At 36.7% G+C, this 16,472-nt stretch overlaps 1 protein-coding gene across 1 annotated transcript in view; it reads left to right on the forward strand.

The window, feature by feature from the left end:
- Nucleotides 1–8,933: 8,933 nt before the first annotated feature.
- LOC134802714 (talin-1) overlaps nt 8,934–16,472 on the forward strand; it is a 147,918-nt gene continuing 140,379 nt past the window's right edge. Inside the window, exon 1 of the mRNA XM_063775359.1 lies at nt 8,934–9,236. The gene's annotated coding sequence lies outside the window, so the exon portion shown is untranslated. The remainder of the gene's footprint in view (nt 9,237–16,472) is intronic.

Below are 16,472 nucleotides of genomic sequence, written 5' to 3' on the forward strand. Positions count from 1 at the left end.
CAGGTTTTTAAGAGCCCATCAACATGCACACTAGCGCCACTACTGAATACATTAAACTAGTTTTTATGTTACTGGATTCGTCAATCTACCCGTCCAAAGTTAAAACGGCCGTTTTTGTTTTGAGCTCATAGATCGACAAATCCAGCAACTTAAATACTAGTTTGATGTATTCAAAAGGTACTTAAATACACAATACAGTCCGTAGCGGCCCCTTTTTTAAACACCTGTCGTTAAATTTATATAATCACGATTATTTAGCAGTGGCGCTAGTGTGCACGTTGTTGGGCTCTTAAATTAGCATATCACAAATAAATAAAAAAATACGTTAAAAGATAATGATTTTAACCATTTAATTTTATTATAACCAACTATATTTAGAAATTCGTCAAATATGAAAGGTAACAAAAAGTTACGTATTAAGATATAAATATTTTCATTCCTATTAGCATTACTGTATATATGTTAGGAGTAATACATATGAATACATACATTGATATGGCAAATGGTTACAAGTTGTTATTACATCTATCCGGTTATCGGACATTTTCTGCTTCACAGCTCCGCGCAGCGTTCTTGATCACCGGGAAACTAGTCTGGATATGCGGCAGATACGTGCCCTTTGAGCTTTTTCCAAGAAACCATATGACGGCCCAGGATTATATTATTATCTCACGCTCAAGCCATCAATTTGATTGATTCAATTTCTAAAACAAAATAGTCACAAATTAAACAATATAATCAAACTTCCTAATTACTAACATCGTTAATTCCTAGGGTCAAAATTTACCAGCTCAAACAATGTGAAGTTTTACATCTATGATGAATTTTGATTATAATTTCGGACGCGATATAACGTCCGCAGGTTTACGGGGATAGTAAGATTAAATTATTATATTTGAATTTGGTCATTAGTACGCTCATTTTTATTTAAAGATTAATATATTTCTTACCTTGAAATTATCGCTGTTTCTGGTTTACTACAACGGTTTCCACACACACATTAGGGCTTTTCATAATCCGGATAAGAATCGTTGAAAAGTCGCCATTGCCGGATACAGCAAGGAAGGAAGAGAGACAACGGTTTAATTTTAACTAAGCCTGTGCGAAGACGCATTTAGATATGTTGCTCGTACATATGAATAGTTTTTATTTTAAAAATTAATAGGAACCTAAATAAATATATTTCAAGTGAATAAATCGTTTTATATGAAAACTGATATGATATTTTTGCGTTAAATTACATTACTGACAGCATTGACATTACAGACTTTTGTAATGACCTATGTTCTTACCGGCCAGACCCAAATCAAGGTCTATCAAAGAGGCCTATTGACAAAGTTTTTTTTTTTTAATTTATTAAGGAGGGTAGAGGCACGTCTACCCTTCGTAGATTTTATGAACATAGACAAAGACAAACTGAAATATAATAGATAACAATTTACATATATCAAAAAATAAATAATAATTTACATATGACTACTTCATAAAATACAAATCAAAATATATTTGATAAAATAATTTCATTTATTCCTAGAAATCGTATCTATAGACAAAGCCAGTTCTAGCAATGTTGCTGTAGTAAAATATTGTTATGTTAATTACTGGCAATTTCGTCTGGGAACGGACAACACATATACAATTTTGAAGGGTCACATCGTTTCAAGGAAGTCAATAGGCCTTGCTTTAGATTTATGTCGACAACCCCTTTTGAGTTATGTCTGGAGAACTATGTTTATAGTTATGTTGTCTTCGAAGGCACAGTATAGTATAGTTTGTGCGGAAAGAGAAGAGTCAATACATTCCACGACTCTTCTCTTTCCGCACAGACCCTAACATAAAAATTGTGTTTGTAAATTTGGAAATAGTTATTTGTACAACAAGAGATCAAAGTTTGATATTTCTTCGAGTGCTTATTTTGAGTCCCGTGCAAGCGAAAGATTCTATAATAGATTCACGAGCGTAGCGAGTGAATCTAATTTAGAATCTTGAGCGTAGTAAGGGATTCAAAAGCGCACGAGATGTAAATAACTTTGATCTCGTGTAGCACACAAAATTTTTCACCCTAAGAAGTGAGAACATACCTAGAGGGACAGAGATAATAGAACCCAAGTATATCGGACTTGTATTAGACCCCGCATGTTGAAATGACATTTGACTATAAAGGTCACTTGAATGTCATTTTGTCTCACTCAGTGAGCAAAATCGCATTTTGCTCACTGTTTTTAAGAAGCAAAGTACCCTTGTTCGAGCTGCTGAGGTGAAAAATAAATTACTAAAATAAACCACTGATCTTGTGTTAGCTATCAAAACAAAGTCCTCCACCGCGTCTGTCTGTTTGTGTGTATGTAAGTATGTTCGCGATAAACTCAAAAACTACTGAACGGATTTTCATGCGGTTTTCACTTATCAATAGAGTGATTCTTGAGGAAGGTTTAGGTGTAGGTATAATTTGTTAACCCGTGCAAAGTCGGGGAGGGTTGTATAATAAGTCGTAGTAGTAGGTCGTGTTTGTAAATTTGAAACAAAGGACCTGTCGCGAATATCCAAAAAATACGTATGTAGAGAAAACCTCAATAACTCTGGATCAAAAAATACCTGTGATAAATACACAAAATAAAATGCCTTTGCCAGGATTCGAACCCGGCCAATACCGACTAGGCTAGGCCATATAAGTATGTATACCTACGTTAAGTATATATATACCAGTCTATATTTGATACCCATCTCGTCGGCAGTATAAAAAATATAATCATAGTAAAAAAACAATTGTGAACTGTAGAGTTAGTATATATGTAGAGTCTAAAAATATGTATTTACCGTACACTCAGGTAATTTTAATTCACAACTTACAACTACATATGGTCCAGCTTCAAGTTCCAGTGAAATTATGTATTTTAAGTAGGTATTTTTATTAATGACACAAGGTTTTTATTTAGTAGTTGATCATAATAATCTTTAATAGAAAAAAAACCGACTTCTCAAAATGGTTTGAAATGCTATATAAATTATTGGCTGGTATTTAACTGATCACCAGATATAGTGCCTAATCCACTTCTTCACCTTTTTCTGGTAGCATATTTCGTTTCTGTAAGGGTCGCAATTCTGACCTAATCTAACCTTACCCACTTTTCTAGTAGCATTTCGTTTCTCTAAGGGTCGGAGTTCTATCCTAACCTAACCCAAAAAATCGAAATCGCCAAACTATGCGTCGTTAAAGAGTTCTGTTCTGATCATCATCAGCAGTTCCACTTCATAAAATGCGTCAGTTTTTAATGAAAATGCTTGATTTTCTGATGAAAATACAAAAATCTCTATACGCATGCCTTTAAGATTTGAGGAGTTCCCTCGACTCCTCATGGATCCCATCATCAGAACTGGGTTTTGTCAAAAACGGGACCAATCTGTATATATATACAAACAATAAAAAAAATATTTTCAAAATCGGTCCAGTAATGACGGAGATATGGAGTAACAAACATTAAAAAAAAACCCAACCGAATTGATAACCTCCTCCTTTTGAGATTTGGATGTCGGTTAATAATACAATATTAAAACTAAACTTAAAACTAAAAATAAAATAAAAATACAAACTTTAAAATATACTTACCTAACTTTAAAGTCTTTTAACTTAAAAAGTATAAGTATTTTCTCGATATTCCACGAGGCTTTAATGTAAGGCTTTTGAGTCCTCTGCTTCAAGACTAAATTCAGTGTCTGAGACTCTTATAATGGTAAAGATTTATTACAACACTATTAAATAAATATAAAACATTAAATTAGCTTAAAAATAATAATACAAACTATCTCTAAACTAAATAAACTTAAAATAAAACACCTATAAATAAACTCTTATAATTAAGTCTAAACTCCAGTTATTTACACCTTGTTAAAGACCCGAGTCTTTTATCGTTTTTTTTACAAAAATATCTAAACGCATTGTCTTTATGTAAAATACGTGAATTAGGTAGGTACACAAATCATATAATAACGGAATTGTCTTTATTCGGAGACTCGAGTCCTATTAAGTTGCTAAAAAAAAGACTCAACAAAGGACTCGACTCGGGACTTAACACATTCTCTCTCCCCGACGCACATGTGCGTCCACCGTCATACAAGTTTGTTCCTAGGCCACGCCCCCTGGCACTCAGAAGTTTTTTCTCGTAAAAACGAGCTTAGTTCTTCAAATTTAAACTCAGTGGACTCGAGTTTCTACCAACACTAGGATGGGCTTAGTGAACGCAACCACGTTCTGGTCCTTTAGTTCCTCGCATGTTGTGTTGATCCGAAAGTCAACAGTGTAAGTGTAAGGGCAAATATTGACGCGCCGCTTACCCGCACTTAGCTTATTACGAGATATATAAACACTATGGATGTGATACAGAGTGGGGTTTGTTCCAACATATTTTGGTTGGGAGCTCTTACACGATTTTAGAAAAGCTGTAAGTATTTTATGATAGCAAATACTTACATCGTAAAACCGGGATTCTACCAGTGTGCGGCATATGCTTGTGCCGCACAGTGCCGCACACTGGTGGAATCCCAGCTTAATAGTAGTCTCGGTTAACAAAGTTGTGTTGGTCCGAATTCAACAGTGTAGGTACTAGACAATACAACAAAGTGATGTTGTATAGTGGTCGCTCGACGGGTTAATGATGACATGGGCACACTTTGACCTTGCAAATGTCATGTAGTTACGTATGTTGGTCGGAATTACTTTAATAAAATTCCCCAACATATCTCAAACGAAAAAAAATTCACAACTTTTATAAAAAAACTAAAGTCCTACTTATTGCATTTATGCCCATACTCCATGCAGGATTTCTTCGAAGATCAAGCTTAGCCTCGATTATGTGATGTGATGTAGGTATAATGTGATGAGTGCAATATAGAACTTGAGTATAATAATGATAAATGTTAAGATAGTCTTCCTTTTGTAGTTGTAAACCAATATTCACCCACTGGGTAAGAATATGTACATGTAAAATGCTACCCTAGTAGGGTCCATGTTTGTACTTATTAGACATTTAACACCTATGTAAAATACCATGGATGCATTGAATAAATGATTATGATTATGAAATTAAGGCCACATCCAGTCTGATGGTGACATGACCCTGTGATCGAGCACTCGCATTGATACGGGGTTCAGTGCAAATTGTAATAAATGATATGATAATAGCTAAGGATTCATAAATAAATAAACGCAACTTAAAATGACATACAAAATTTTCCAATTGATTAAAGAAAAATTGATTAGGTATTATAAAATTTATAAAAGTTAAAAGCGAAAAACAGATACAAAAATTTGTATGGATTTTTTTTAGCTGTAATTATTTTAGATAGGAAAAAATGGGTAAGTTCTACGTTTGTATGAAAAGGGGTTTCGGGCGGTGCGGTGGTCCACTTTCGTCTTAACAGCGCTGCCATAACAAGAACATCCATTAGATCACAATAACTATCACAAGTAATTTCTAAAACATTTCATTAAAATAGCAATGACACCCAAAAGCATCGTCAACGCATTAACAAAACGAAGTAACAATTCAAAATTAACAGCACTTTGTTTATGATTGATGAATACGCCCCATCACTAGATTTAAAACGACCCCTGAATAGTGATGTGCTCGTAACGCGAGTTTTATTTAAGAAAACTTTAGTTCGGGAATGTTCCCTAGTTCTCTGTGGCGGCGAGTCAATAGGGGCATTCCAGAAAAGGACGTCGGGTACAGCTGGGCAAAAAAGAGTAGAAATTAAAAAGCGGCAACACTGTAGCGTCGTCCCGTTTTCTTATATATATTGGTTTGAAAGGGACGACACTACAGTATTGCCACTTTTTAATTTCTACTCTTTTTTGCCAAGCTGTACGTGTAGTACCATCTTTACCATAAGGGCACACGGGGCCTGTGCCCAGGGCCCCATCCTCAGGGGGCCCCGAAGGAAAGACAGTAACATTGTATTTGATTACCCATAATAAATAGAAGATATTAGAAAAATATTAGTTTAATTCGCTTTCTTTACTTTCCAAATGGGCCCCAAATTCTTATGTGTCCAAGGGCTGGGGCCCTTGGGCATAGTCCTTGCTGTGTATATGCTGAGGCATAGTTGAAGACGGCCCTTGTTGGTACGTGACACTACTTTTTAACACTAGATACCTACTGATAAAGCTAAGAAGCCGATATTTAGCACGATAACATTTGATAACTTAGCTTTTAATTCAACGGTATACATACATAACACGTAGTTTTAAAATGAGGACGAAACTAAGTTTATATGCGAAGGCGAAATTCGGCCGAGCTTAATACGGACTCTTCATAAGTAAAGTACGGCCAAGTTAACTCCGGCTTTCCTAAAAAAATATTAAAATTTCCCTATTTTGCGTTACATTCTTGGGAACAGAGGAACATTCCCAACCCTGGCACATCACTATCAATAAACATAGCAAACTCAATCCAGTGATAGCCACCCCAGCAATAACTATTCATAACATCTCCCCACTCTTTTCTCTTAACAACTGTTCTGTGTGAAAGAAAGAGAGGGATGTTGTAATTTATAAGTTTTGGGTATCTATGAGATTATCTTAATGGTTGACTTGTTGTGTAGGAATTATGGAGATGCACTTTTGTAAGATTACTTACTTTATTTAACAGCTTGCGAATATATGATCACGCGCCATGTTGCGGAATTTTACTGGAACTAATATTTTCATACTCACCCTATACATGAGAATAACAGCGCCCTCTTGAAAATGATCATATATTACTGGTCAGGTTTTATAACTCAATTTTGTCAGATACGAGTAGATGTGTAGATATCCCTACTAATAGTACCAATATGTGAAAGTAACTGACTGTCTGTTTTTACCTCATTACTCTGATTTAGATGAATAATTTTATTATTGTTATGGAGATAGTTTGAGGTTCGGAAATGGGTAGAAAAAGTGTCAAATCTACTCGCCAAAAGATGGCGCTGATATAAATGTTCTTAAAATCACGATTGTTATGATTTAACTAATCATCAGTAATCAATCATTTATTGTACAGTCAGCAGCAGAAGTTGCTAAGCGGACAAGGTGTTCAAAATCAGTGTTGGCCGAAAGTTAATCCAAATTGAAAATGCTGGCCATTAACCATTATAAATTGAATCGTAAACTGTAATCGTCCGTTACGGTTTAAGGTTCAATTTATAATGGTTAATGGCCAACATTTTCAATTCGCATTAACTTTCGGCCAACACTGTTCAAAATTACCTTGACACGCTCTTATTATCTTAACAATAAAGTCGCGTCAAGATCATTTTGAACACCTCGCCCGCTTAGCAACTTCTGCTGCTGACTGTACATATACCTATCCAGTTTTAAATTAAAGTTTGTATTGTCAGTTTTTAAGTATATCCAAAGAAAAACTTAGATAAATAAGTGGCGCGGAGTCGCGCGCAAGTTGTGCGTGAAAGCGGTTTGTTGCTATTTAATTTTTGCAGGCGCTTATTTTAGTTCTTCTTAAGTTTTATTCTTAGCTTTTATCATTTTAAACTCTATTACGTTCAAAATAAAATAAATACTATGATCTGCAGTATTATTTATAGTGTTTTATAGTATGGCATATGTACCTACTACATGTCACTGGACAACATATAAAAAGAAAAAAAAATAAAGTTCTCGGTATTATTAGTTCGTTTTTTGTGTGATCTGCAGTTTTTACGGACATGAATAGGCTAAAATCTCAATGTGACATTTTTAAACACAAACTATTCACCTTAACACAATCTCATCAAGACATTCATAGGTGTGTAAGAATGGTTAAGTATAGTTACATTAGTTACTTAAGTTTTTAATTTAAAAACTGATTAATGTCAGAATCGATACAAAAATTAGCAAAATATATTATTTGGTGAACCCTGATATTAGCGTACAGTCAACGGTAAAAATATGGGTGTACAAATCATCTCAAAAATATGTCCCATAACTCTTATGTCAGTGAATTAAGAACTACCTATTGGACATATTTTTGAGTAAGTTGTCTACACCCATATTTTTACCGTTGACTGTACCTAACTAGGTATGCTAATATCAGGGTACATAGGTAGGTATTAACCCCTGGAACGCCGAACCGACAAACGTACTTGTACCCGTCAGATGCCTAGTGCCGGATCCGTCCCATCCCCCTCAAATGCCGGATAGGCTCGCGTACGTGCACCCGTCAACTGCCGCGATAAAAAAAAAGTGCTATTGTGCAAATGATATAAAACTCTATTTGTAAGTGTTTAGATCTCAAAATTGTAAAAATATAATACAATAAATTTGGTGACTGATAAGGCACAAGGCAGTTGAGACACTTTGTACAGATCTGGGACTAGGCAGTTGACGGGTACAAAAATTGAAGACCCTCCGGCAGTTGACAGGACTGGTACGGATATGGCACTAGGCGTCCCAAGGGTTAAGTATTACTTACCTATTAGCTACTTTGGAGTTGGATTAGACTCACTCTTAATCAAGCAATGATTACAAAAAATAAAAATATAATAGGTCTATGTAATCAAGGTAAATAAATGATCTTAAACATTAAGAATTCCAAAGTTAGAAATAGGAATTCATTACAAAACGACAATCCTATTATCATTCAATTAAAGCCGTTTAGAAACTCATAGGATTCCGTAAATGAGCGGTCTATAGACCTTGGCCATTGGACACAGTCTGAATAACTAAGCTAACTCGTTCTAGTATCGCAAAGTACCGCATCACTGACTAGTCACCTTTTAAGGATATGTCCTTGTCCATATCTGTGCGGAATTCGCCAGCTTAACCAGGAAACAAGTTAGAGAAATAGGGTTATGTGTTTGCGACAAAATTGCGCGAAATCGTCGATTACACGCCTAGCGTAGGCGGCATAATGAATCAGCTGAGAGAAAAATCAATAGTTTTGTCGCTTGCTTTACAACTGCACGTTTAACTAGCTTAAAATATAGTCTAGACTTGAAAAAAATAATAAAAAGTAACAATTACATCATCGCGGCTACTGTTGTATTAAAATTAAGTCTAAATTGAAAGTTTGAGTCACTAATTATTGAGAACTAAATTAAATTTAACACCGCAGTGAATGCAGCCACAGGTGACGCGAGTATCCGAACGCACCAGATGGCGCAGTGTATCCGAGATGTTATTACATGAATGGGGCGTGTGAGTGCTTGTGACATAAAATTGTGTTTTGTGATTATTTAAACCCTAATGGAGACTAAAAACAGTAAGTAATTATAGTTAATAATATTATCTAACTAATTTAAGAGTCGCAATAATGTAGTGTTTATAGATAACGCGTAAAAATTGAGAATCCGTACATATGTCCGATCAGACGTATAACCCGACCGAATTTAGGTCGCGCAGTTCGCGGTGCACTTCCTCCCGCTCCCGTTCATCCGCAATCGATCGGGTTACATTCCCGCCATCTTGTCCGAGCTTTCAGGATTTCGTATAAATATATCGATCGAAAGCTTACCGTAACCCAATTCCGTTGGGATTCTCGTCTATAACCAGCCTTTGAGGCAATAAACTTGTCAGAATAGCTTCCGTAGTCATTATTATTTAGTAAATGTGTAAAAACGCTTTGTTGACATAAGGGATCTTGCTTGAAACTCCTGAAAAACTTGCTTTCCGGTCCAGTTTTTGGGTCAAAGAGCCCAAAAAGTTAGCTTAATGAGTTTTCTAATTGCCCCTCTCAAGGTTTTAGCGATGTTTGTTAGCATGTTTCTATGGCCTTGCCTTACGCGCCTACATCGACATACGAGGTGACATCAGAAATTTTAAATAGATTTGATCACGAATACAGTGTTTTTGGAGCGCGCGTCCTCCAACCAACAAGCTTGGGGCTTGCCTTTCATTACGTGTCTCTGATAAGCTCATCATCTAATTTTCCGAAAAAACTGCAATCAGCTGTTTTTGAAGTTTAAGAAAAAAGTAGTTTTAGGGCTGTGAAAATCGTATTCAGCCAAGTAACTTTAAATGATGCGTTCGAAAATCAATAATTTCACCAAATTGACTTTTTCAATGGCTAGCAAATGTTACACAGCATTTTATTTAAATGCATACTAAAACATTTGACAATCAAAATTAAATTATTATTCAATTACAATAATCATTAGGCTAACTGTAATAATCACTGGAACATGGTACAGGTAAATAGGTATTACTGAGAATATGACATTCTGTGCTACTAATGTTTCAACGGAATTAAATTTGACTGGGTCAAATTTTAATTTTTTTAAAAGGTACTTTTTTGTAAAGATGTGTACAACAAGAAAAAACTAACAAATAATTTTGAAATGACAGGCTATATCATTAAAATGTAAACATTGATAATAGTGATCATTTTTCGGGAACCATCCTCAAAGGGTAAAAACGAGACCCTATTAATAAGACTCCACTGTCCATCTGTCTGTCCGACTATGTGTCACCAGGCTGTATCTCATGAACCGTGATTGACAGTTGAAATTTTCACAGATGATGTATTTCTGATGCCGCTATAACAACAAATACTAATATGTATGTCTACCTGGTGTCTGAAATAAATATATTCATTTTCATTAGACCATAGATTATGGTAGTTATTTAATTAATAAACCAATTATATTTCAATTTAAATTAAATACAGTGGTTATTGATGTGGTTAATAATTACTAATTGATATAGTGTAATCAGTTTATCCTTGTTGTACATTTATGCTCCGGAAGATATTGTTTTATTTAAACGGGATATGATTTAAAATGTTCATTGAATGTTTTCATTGATCACATTACTTATAGGGCAGGAAAATCAGAATAAAAAAAAAACAGTGTGTTAGTCATGTCTGATGACTGATTTGTAGTATTTAAAAAATATTGTAAAACAATTTAATTGGATGAAGGGGTGCTATTTTTGAAACAAATATAAGCAACATTTAAAAGATGTCTACCGCTGATCAATGATCATTTATTTGGTTATCACACTGATGCAGATGCGGACGGCACTCTGGTGTGTGAGTGAGACAGCACTATGAATATGCCCCACTTGCATATCAGAGCAGAAATGCGGTTCCACATCATCATGAAGACTGCTGTACTTAATCCAGTGATCTAGGAATAATCAATTTCTGCTGACAAAAATCCATCCTTCACATAGTATCAAAAAACTCTTGAGTTAACATTCTACACAGTTATTGCTAAGTGGTAAACAAACATAATGTAACCAACGCCTACCAGGTCTGGTTTAGTTCAAATATTTGTAGACCTTGACCTGCCTCTACTGGATTATCCGGTCACAACATTTTGATATAAGGTGTATTGGGGTAGTTAAAAAGATTTAGCCAAGGGTGGATCCTGCTTTATGGTCAGAGGGAGGGGCGAGGGTAGGGTTACCAGATACAAATTTAGAATTTCCTGACAAATTTCTTGATTTCGGAATATTTTTCCTGACATTTCATATTTTTGACGACGACATTCATATTCTAGCGATGGCCACCCGATTGAGCCGATAGCCGCGTCAACTTCTTATTATACTGTTATCTTTGCAAATGCGAATATTAGACATGATTTCGATTTCTAAAACATCTATGTATGTATGCTTGAGTAAAGATTTGTTAATTAATAATTACGTAGTTATTGATAAGTTGAGTGGATCTCATTTATTATTTTTTACAATGTTTTTGGATTAATTTAAGTAAATAAAAAGGTACTTTATAAAAAAAGTCTATCAATTCAAAAAATTCCTGACATTTTCGTGTTCCGTCCCCATTCCTGACAAAAGGCCAAAATTCCTGACATGTCAGGAAAATTCCTGTCATCTGGTAACCCTAGGCGAGGGGGGGTTTGTCACATGGTCAAATCTAGTCGCAAATAAAACATTGAAACTTATTTATCCTCGTCGTGCCCACCCAAGCCATTTAAATTAAAACCAAATTATTTAGAAAATAGGGTTGTTTTCCTTTGTTTCACGTTTTAAGTAAAAAAAATTCATAACTTGCTAAAAATGGAATATGTCCTTTAAAAATCACATTGAGCAGGACGAGGTGCAGATCCAGGTCAGGCCCAGGGAATAAAACTAGGTCATATATTACAAGTATAGTATACACATCAGCTTCACACAGTCAAGCCTTCCAGTCCTTAATTGACTATAATAATTTCTTACTAAACGCCTATACCTAAGGATGGTATTCCAGTTGTCCAATTTCTTTATCCAATGTGTATTTTGTCTCGCATTTTACTTAAATGAGAGAGTGAGACGCAATGACATTGGACCAATATATTGGACAGATGGAATACCACCCTACTCGTAAGGTAAGATATAGATGGTCAAGCAAATCTTGTCAGTAGAAAAAGGCGGCAAATTTGAAAAATGTAGGCGCGAAGGGATATCGTCTCATAGAAAATTTGAATTTCGCGCCTTTTTCTACTGACAAGATTTGCTTGACCATCTATACATCTACGGGTACAGAGGGCTTACCGCGAAACCACGTTCGACGTGTTACCTCCCTGTCACACTTACGTACGAATTTACAAGTGCGACAGAGAGGCACGTCGAACGTGGATCGCGATAGGCCCTCGGGTCTACACCTAAGATACAACATACAAAGTCAAAATACACAGAACGCCTATAGGTAGCTCAGCCTCTTACAATTCCGAGAAACACTGACGCCATTGATAATGTTATAAAATACGTGACCGTTGAAAGTATTGCAATTATGGGTCAAACAGATCACTGTGTTATGTCTTTCCTGTAGACATACACAAGAGTTAAGGGCTATAAAGGTTAATTTTCTTATTTAACCCTTATCCACGTGAAAAGGTCCTCCTTTTATTTAGAGAACTATGATAAAATCATTACTTACATGCCCACAAGCTGTTAACTATTGCCCACAGGACAGAAAAACTAGTGTGTTCGCGCGAACTGTACATTTTTCTCTCCTGTGGGCAATAGTTAACACCTTGTGGACATTTATGTAATGATTTTATCATAGTTCTGTAAGTAAAAGGAGGACCTTTTCACGTGGATAAGGGTTAAATAAGAAAATTAACCTTTATAGCCCTTAACTCTTTTGTATGTCTACAGGAAAGACATAACACAGTGATCTGTTTGACCCTTATATTAAATGACTCATCGTCTAGTATAGAGGGGTACTGAGAAACTAATTCATGGTATTTTATACCACATCGGTGGCAAACAAGCATACGGCCCGCCTGATGGTATTATTTAGATTATTACTTTTGGACCAAATTGGAAAAGTCCCATCTAAACTCATACCCAGATTTAGAAAGAATATACTGACAGTTGTGGAGCTGTATTTTTTCGAATTGTTTTTATACTACGTCGGTGGCAAACAAGCATGTGGCCCGCCCGTTCCCGAGAGGGGTTCCTTCCCGCGGACGCTCCGGCTGTGGAATGAGCTCTCTGCCGAGGTTTTCCCGAAGAACTGTACAGTATGGGGTTCTTTAAAAAACGAGTGTACGGTACAGGTTTTTAAGAACACGCATGTAACACCTCTGGAGTTGCAGGCGCCCATAGGCTACGAAGACCGCTTGCCACCGACGTGGTATTAAAAAGAAAGAAATCGTCAATGCGATAAAAGAGTAAAGTCAAACACTGCTAAGAAAAGTGCTCGTATCCGCCAAATTGCCAGTGTTTCGTAATCGTCCTTAAATGAAAGATCGGCCGAGTCAATTAGGCCGCGTTATCGAGAAATAAGCAATGGCCGACTGACGTCATCGGCGCAAGGCAAAGACTGAGGCGATTCCACAGGCGGAGCGTTCTCCTCAAATTTGGCGTTGTCGCTAGACCGCCCGATAAAAGAGTAAAGGCCAGAGCACACCAGCTGCGTGTGCGTAGACTTGCAAGCACACGTCACGCAAGCGGTGTGCCGTCGCTCGTAAGGATCTATATGTTACAACGCGCACGTGCACGTCTACGCAGCCGGTGTGCGCAGGCCTTAGACAGGCTTACACCTTACAACACAGCAAAAGTCTGTACTTTCTTGATATTTTGCAGTGAACATTATTATTACTCAATAGTTAATACGTGTGGCGGCTATCGACAGCTACCAAAAGCAAGTCAGTCGATTTGGATTTGAGGTTAGGATTCATGAACTCCTGCGGGCTCAGCACGGTTCCATTTTTATCGACTATCACTATGCCGTCCCTTTCGCACTTACATACTTGTTAGAACGTGACAGGCATGGTGACAAGGGATAAAAACGCGACCGTGCTAAGCCGCTTGGTCACGAGGGACGCATTTCATAGTTAATATAATACAACATAGTGAATAGAATCAGGCGTTACTTTGCGGAAATCCATACTAATTAAAACCAAAATATTATTTTGCTAATCCGCGAAAAGATAACGTGCTAGTCAATCAGTGCTAACCCGTTATACTTACTTGCGTATTTTTACATGCAATTAATATTCCCACCCTCCCACCGCAAAAATAAATATAACAAACCACCACCAAAAGAATAAACCTCGACACGTGTTTCGCCTCTCTACGAGGCATCCTCAGGAGTTGTTGACGGCCTGACGCCCGGGAACGGAACGGTTTCCGTTGCGGGGCGATAGCAAAATAATATTTTGGTTTTAATTATAATACAACATATATACCTATATTAAAATAAACGAGTAGTTCGCCCCGAACTGAGAACTCGCGGTTTGCCAAAAATTATATACAGCGATTGACTTTGTTGCACATACTTACTCGTATAGTTCGACATAAAATAGTAGAAAATAATTTTCAAGAAAAAAAAAACTGACTTCTATGGAGGCCGGTGAAAGATTATTGTACATAGATGGTTCACTATGTAGAAAAGGAGGTAAAACCACCCACTTTTCTAGTAAGTAGCATTTCGTTTCTGTAAGTGTCGCAGTTTTAGCCTCACGAACCCACTTCTCTGATAGCAGTTCGGTTCTGTGAGGATTGCAGTTCGAACCTAACCAAAACCACTTTTCTAGTAGCATTTCGTTTCTGTAAGGCTCGCAGTTCTAACCGAACCTAACCCACTTTTTGTCGGTTCTGTGAGGATCGCAGTTCAAACCTAACCTAACCCATGTAACGGCGCGTGCGGTGCGGTGTACGGGGGTTTGAGCGGGAGGGGCTAGTAAGTTTGGCATCATTATACTTTAATATAACTACATTTTATGGTAGGTAATCATAGTTGTTTATTTAGCTTAGGTATCAGTGGTTTTCCGGGTCAAGGTCCGAGTCCGGGTCCGAGTCCGTGTCCGGGTCCAGGACCAGGTCCAGGTCGAGGTCTTGGTCCAGGTCCGGGTTCAGGTCCAGATAAGAGCCCGGATCCGGGTTAGGTCTGGCTCCAGGGCCAGCTCCGTCAAAATCGAAATTCGAAATTGCCAAACGTGTAGTCTCAGTCAGTCTCAAAAGTTTTGTTCTGATCATCATCAGCAGTTCCACTTCATCAAATGCGACAGTTTAATGAAAATACTTGATTTTCTGATGAAAATACAAAAATCTCTATACGCATGCCTTTAATATTTGAGGAGTTCCCTCGATTCCTCGTGGATCCCATCATCAGAACTCGAGCTTGACAAAAATGTGGCTTAAAAACTTAACTTGCATAACGAAGAGGACAAATCGCCAAACGTGAACTATGCTTCGTTGAAGAGTTCCGTTCTGGTCATCATCAGCAGATCCACTTCATCAAATGTCACTTTTTTATGTATTATGCTTGATTTGTTGATAAAACACATAAATCACTATATGTATGCCTTTAAGATTTGAGGAGTTCCCTCGATTCCTCATGGATCCCATCATCAGAACTGGGTTTTGACAAAAACAGGACCAATCTGTATGCATATACAATTATACATACAATCGAAAAAATAATTTTCAAAATCGGTCCAGCAATGACGGAGATATGGAGTAACAAACATAAACACAATCTAATCTCCTCCTTTTCAGATTTGGAAGTCGGTTAATAATTGAGGGCGCCACTGGCCACATGGCAACAATTTATAGTCTGTCAAGCCATTTCCGTCAGTAGAAAAAAGCGGCTAAAAAATGTAGGCACGAATGGTTATCGTCCCATAGAAAATTTGAATATCGCGCCTTTTTCTACTGACAAACTTGTTTGACCGACTATAGTATGGAAAATTTAGAGTTCCATTTTATTTGATTTCTACTATTTTATGTCCCACTATAGGCGGCAATGGATCAAAAATCGCGTGGATATATTACAAGGTCTGTGGAGCCCTTAACTGATACTGTATCTGTGGTACGCCGAAGTATTTCCTGTCAAATGTCAAATACCTATATTATGTTTATTTTAATCTTGCTAATTATTTCAAAATGGTAAATTTTAAAATTAAAAACTATATTATAAAAGTGCAAGCCGAGCACTTTCATTTGATACCAAACTCGACCATACTTTTTGCAAAAAGATGACCAGAATAGCTAGAACCCTCACAAATAGCTTTTTAGCCTTCTAAGCTCTTCTAGCTCAATAACCCCT

The sequence above is a fragment of the Cydia splendana genome, chromosome 25, assembly GCF_910591565.1.
Source record: "Cydia splendana chromosome 25, ilCydSple1.2, whole genome shotgun sequence".
NCBI lineage: Eukaryota > Metazoa > Arthropoda > Insecta > Lepidoptera > Tortricidae > Cydia > Cydia splendana.